This window comes from Temnothorax longispinosus, unplaced genomic scaffold, assembly GCF_030848805.1.
Source record: "Temnothorax longispinosus isolate EJ_2023e unplaced genomic scaffold, Tlon_JGU_v1 HiC_scaffold_637, whole genome shotgun sequence".
Classification (NCBI taxonomy): Eukaryota; Metazoa; Arthropoda; class Insecta; order Hymenoptera; family Formicidae; genus Temnothorax; species Temnothorax longispinosus.
This window is the reverse complement of record NW_027270492.1, coordinates 1-5,984: the sequence shown is the minus strand read 5'-3', so window position 1 is coordinate 5,984 and position 5,984 is coordinate 1. Positions and strand designations below refer to the sequence as shown.

Genomic DNA, 5,984 nt, shown 5'->3' with positions numbered 1-5,984 from the left:
AACCTGTACCAACATGTATGGGAGCTAAAGCTCCAAAAAACCAATAAGTGTTATAGAACACAAAGAATATTATTGCCGAGATATTAAAGAATATTATCTAGAAGGCGAGCGTCGCACCTCGTGCTTGTAACGTATTGCTCGTTCATTCCACGTGATAACGCAATATCAAGGTTTCTTCGGACAATCGCAAAAAAATCCACAATGAATTATCAATCGATTCCACAGATACTTCAAATATACCAGGCACATATAATCCTGTCAAACATTATTTTGTAACGTTATAATCTTCACTGTTAATGTACGTGACTGTAAATAATACTTCTCTATGAGACTTACCTGCTACTTGAGAAAATTGTTCCTCATCGATAAATGAATAAATCGAGGTTAACGCCCGACACACACTAATATCTTCCTACTGTATTTTTCTCATTGTACAAGGCTTGCGATCGTTATGCTAGGAAACGCAAACACACGGGAATTAATTCGGCGCTCGTCACCCGGGGGGGATGAGATTTTTCAAGAAGTTACGAAGTACAGAAGAAACTCTCTATACTGTAATAAATAGAATAATCGAGACGATTCGCGCGAGCAACAGCGAATTTGCGAGAAAGAGTCGTTACAGAACAAAACACGTTTGCACTCGACCGCGTCACACGGTGAACTCATGATCAATGTTTACGTTCGCGGCACAGCCGACCGGCATTTCTCGATATATCGATCCACAGATCTCGAAGCACGCCGTGTCTCGAAGTCGATCTTTGAAGTCAATTTAACTTATAAATAGGGAAATCAGACTTATTAGTCAAAATGCCTTATTGATCGACAAGACGATTTTAAAGTCAACGACTTTGAAGTAAAAATGCCCTAATTAAGGAAATCTGCCCTCAAAGTTTAGTATTTGGTTTTCACAGTAGGGAAATTCGACCTACAGGTCGAAATTCAGACGAAAACGTTAAATCAGCCATTATTATGAGAACCAGTATGTCTGCCATGATACATCAAAACGCTTTCTAAAATTATAGGCATTATAAAATAAATTATATTATATCTCTCGGAGTAACTAAGAATTGAAAAAAAATCTATTTTGCGATACTTTTCACGTTAGGTGCAAGATTAAAATATTTTTATTGTGCTAAATGCAAAAAATATTATTGCTAAATAATTAACGATTAATTAATAATTGCTTAAGTTATTTATTTTCGACATCGCGTTGCTTTTAACGAAGTAAAATAAAATTCTGTACAGAAAATTTTCTTTCGCACTTATATTTCTGTTACATGTCACACGATATTCAGTTTCAAAACCGACGTAGTGGTGGACTCTATTAATATTTTACTCCGAGTTTCCATGGCTGGTTGGAACCATATGCTATGACTGTAGCATAGACCCGTCTTGGTAGAACTAATATGGAATATATATTTTTTCGTGATGTGCAGCGCTGCCATCTACTAGATGTCTCAAAGACAAAAGTTAGGTCGAAGAGAGGGCACAAATTGGTCAAAATTACCAAAATATTACCGATATTCGACCTTCTGATAGGTCCATTTCACCGAATCAGACTATGACTTATAAGGCGAAATGCCTTGCATTACCTAATTTCAACCGTAAAATTACTTCAACTTTATTCCCCACTTACCTTCTTTCGACGTCGATTCGACGTAAGTTGGGCTTGGTCGAACAGACTTTTGAACCTATCAGAAGGTCGAATAAACGTAATTTCGCCCTATTTTGCTGCTTGGGATGTCTACACAATGTATACTTACACGAGGGATAGATGTATTTCATGATGCGTTACTTGCGTTACGTTATATTATACGTCATTTAACCAACTTCAACCTTCATTTACATTCATATAGCTATCAGTAAAAAACCTGAAAATATACAGACACCGTAAACCATTTTGTTCCCTTAAACAAAATTGTAGCAGAGTTCAGTAATTAAATGTAACTATTAAACTTATCTTATATGATCATCCTATTAATTAAACTGTTTCCATAAATTCATCAATGTAAATAGAATACGTGTCTCGTTGTACAGCTTCGGTCGCTATTTCCGTACAACACAATTTCTGGAACATATATACAACTTTCACACAGTAAAAAGAACAAAAATGAGTAATTATTTTAACACAATTTTAGTTAAATAGTAAATCTAAACATACAAACACAAACTTGCGATTTAATATCACACGTCGTACCGGTCGTACGTACGCGGATAACAAGGAATATAGGCAAACGGCAAAATGCGATTTTGGTGCGTACCGAAATGTACTGACAGTGTGACCTAGTTTACATCGTCGAAACGTTGGTACGCGTATTAAATTTGGTGCGCATGAAAGCTTTAGTACGGGCGCGTTTACATCGAATGTACTAAGCATGTACTAAGGGAAAAAAATAATACGAATTTAATTCATGTTGATTGCCTCCTACTGGTGGTATTGAAAATAGCAAATTAAGTTTATTTCGTAAGTGATGTAGCATTTAGTTGAATGAAAACAAGAAAATATGAATAATAATAGTGTGTCGAAGTGTATGGCCAGGTTTTTTATGTTTCAAAATTTACAATATACTCGAAGAAGACGCATGATGCTAATAATAAGAGCAAAACGGCGAGCCTTATTACAACGTCTACTAAGGTTATGTTTGAAACAAAAATTTAATTTAATTTTTATGTGGAAAGTAATAATAAACAATCCGATACCTCCACAACTAATTACGACAGGCATACAATACAGAAGAATATGGATGAAAAAAAGAAGTTACGAATTTTGGGACTCTATTGTATTAAATGAATATACTGATTCTGAATGGGTCGAAAGTTTTCGAATGTCAAAAATGAATTTTTTAAAATTGCGTGATTTACTGGAAGATGCATTAAAACCAAAAATGCAACTTTTGAAAGCTAGGGAGCCTGTATCTGTAAAAAAACAACTTGCTATAGCTTTGTATAAAGTTGCTAGTTGTTCTGAATACAGAGTAGTTGGAAATGTATTTGGTGTACATAAGTCAACAGTGAAAAAATATCTTTTCAGAGTTGTGAAAGCAATTAATGAAGTTTTAGCTCCCGCTTATATTAATATGCCAAATCAAGATGAAGCTAAATATATTGCAATGCAATTTGAAAACATCTCTCATATCCCTCAAATACTTGGTTGCATCGATGGAACACATATACCTATTACAATACCAGAAGAAGGTTATAGAGATTTTGTAAATAGAAAAGGATGGGCATCTTACAATGTTCAAGCAATAGTTGATCATAATGGAAGGTAATTGAAAGATATGATACAAATATACATATTAATAAGAAAATGTCTATTCTGAAAATATATACAAATAACTGTCTATTTACATTTACAATATTATTTACAGATTTCGTAATGTCTTTGCCAAGCACCCTGGTAGTGTTCATGATGCTGCAGTTTTCAAAGATAGTACATTATTCAAACACTCACAAGAAATAATACCACAGGTTTTTATCTTTGTTATTTATAAATTATGTATTTGATTCTTGTCAGTAGAATCGACTTTGAAATGAATTTTGACTGATTATTTCACTTAGTGCCTATTTTGACAAGTCTACTCATATCGATATAAATTTTTTTTCTTATCTGTACATTTTGGAACTGATAAATTGTAGATAATAATATATAATTTAATTTAAATAACTGTAAACTATTTGTCATATTTGTTATTAATTTTATATGTTTGTATATATATGTGTATATATATATATATATATATATATATATATATATGTTGATATATAAGACTGATTTATTTTTTTTTTTTAACTTTCATTTTGTTATAGATGGAAAAACATGTAAACGGCCAAGGAATACCTTTCATGATAGTTGGAGATCCAGCCTATCCACTTCTGCCATGGTTAATGAAGAGTTATTCTGGTTCACTTTCACCTGAAGAAGAATCATTTAGTCTACCTCAATTCCGCAAGGGTTTCAGTGGAAATGGCATTTGGAAGACTGAAAGCTAGATGGAGAATATTACAGAAAAAAGTGGATTGTAACTATAAATTTGTACCTCAAATTATAGTTGCATGTTGTGTGCTGCACAATTTTTGTAAAGACAATAAAGACAGATTTCTTCAAGAGTGGTTGCAACCGGTTATTGAATTAGATGAAGTATTTGTACAACCAAGACAACAAATAAATTGTGAACGAGACAATATACGTTCTACTATTATACGAGAATGTCTAAAAGATTACTTAGCCGCAAACTTTCCTCTTCGAAAAACACTATTAAGATAAACAATTGTCTTTGATGTATTATAAAACGGAATTACTTTGTCTGTTGAAGTTCTACTCTTAGCTAATGTGTGTTAATAAATATGTGTATATATATATATAATAAATGTAAATATTAATCAATACTTCTATTTATTTATGTAACATTTTTTATATTATTTAATATTTTTTATATGCATTTGAACAGGTTTAAATTTTAATAACATTTTACCTTATTGTATCTAAATGTCTTGTACTAAACTTAATATTTATAATACTTTGATTTCACAGTACATTAGTTATTAAATTTTAAACTAAATATATTTTATAACACTTTGGTTCATCTTATAATATATACTTATATTCTTACTTATAGTTATCTTATGCCTACTTATAATTATATATAGTTATATGTATAAGGGAAAGGTACCAATACCCGAACACTTAAGCATAGGAAATGTACCAATACCCGAACACGTATCTGTGTCTGGATACCTTTAAAAAAATATAAATTCATGAAAATAAACGTTTGGATATTATAACTGAAGTTTCAAACTACAAGAAAAAATACTTTTATCTTTGAATTTAACTCGCGTTATAATTATAAATAATAAAGGTATTCGGATATAGGTACATGTTCGGGTATTGGTACCGTTCCCTTATTCTTTGGTTTCAGTACATTAAAATTTTAAACTTAACATATTTTATAACACTTTTTTGTTCATATAATATATCCACTTATATATACTTTTATTTTTGTATTGCTCAGTATGTTTCAAAAAATTTTCATGCCTTTGAATTGTCGTTGTTGTTCTCCTCAGTAATGGTAGAAGATGTGAATGTTGACACCATTGGTCTATTGGTAGAAGATGTGGATGTTGACGCCATTGGTCTATTGGTAGAAGATGTGGATGTTGACGCCATTGATTTATTTATTTGGCTTGACCCAATGATACTTCCTTCTTTTATCTATTAAACAAGATGTTATATTATGTAATTAATTAATATATATTACTATAAAACGTGATTTATATCCGTAAACTTAACGAATCAACTGTAATGGTTTAGAAGAGAAACGGTCAATTTTGTCAGATTTAACGGAATTAACCAATTCCTTCCTCAATCTTTACGATTAAATTTGTCAAGTTTGCGGATGCTGCTTACGCAAATGTCGCTTAACACAGGACTAATTTTATTATAAACATACTGGAATAATTTTGACATTTTGTGGCAACTTATAGTTTGTTGATATTCCATAATTTTGAGGCATAAGAAAATTTTGTGGCATTCCATAATTTGATAGAGAAGCTTGAGAATTTATTACTTGCAACGCTTGCACAAAGATTGCATCTGTTCTCTTTGAAATGCATGCTCCTTCTCTATTATTTCGTTCTCCCATAATCTTTGGTTTTCCATTTCAACTTTTATCATCTCTTTCTGCATGTCATTTTGTTTTACAATAATATCTGATAAAAGTTGTTGTTGTGATAGCATCAGATTCTCTGTATACTTGTCTAGAATAGTTTCGTAGCTTTTTCTACCTGTAATGTTGTTATAACTATATTAATACTTATATTTATCTGCTAATATCAATATTACATAACATTGATGTACAATAATCTATATATATTATATGATGTAGAATTTTATCAACGATATATGTATGTATATTATACATTTAAAGTTGGTATTACATTAAAATTGCAGCTAATTGACCAGAAACATCTGATATTATTTAATA

At 31.2% G+C, this 5,984-nt stretch overlaps 1 pseudogene; it reads left to right on the top strand.

Annotated features, from left to right (window-relative positions):
* The first annotated feature begins 2,383 nt into the window (after positions 1-2,383).
* LOC139824887 (uncharacterized) lies at positions 2,384-4,333 on the top strand (annotated as a pseudogene).
* Positions 4,334-5,984: the final 1,651 nt, after the last annotated feature.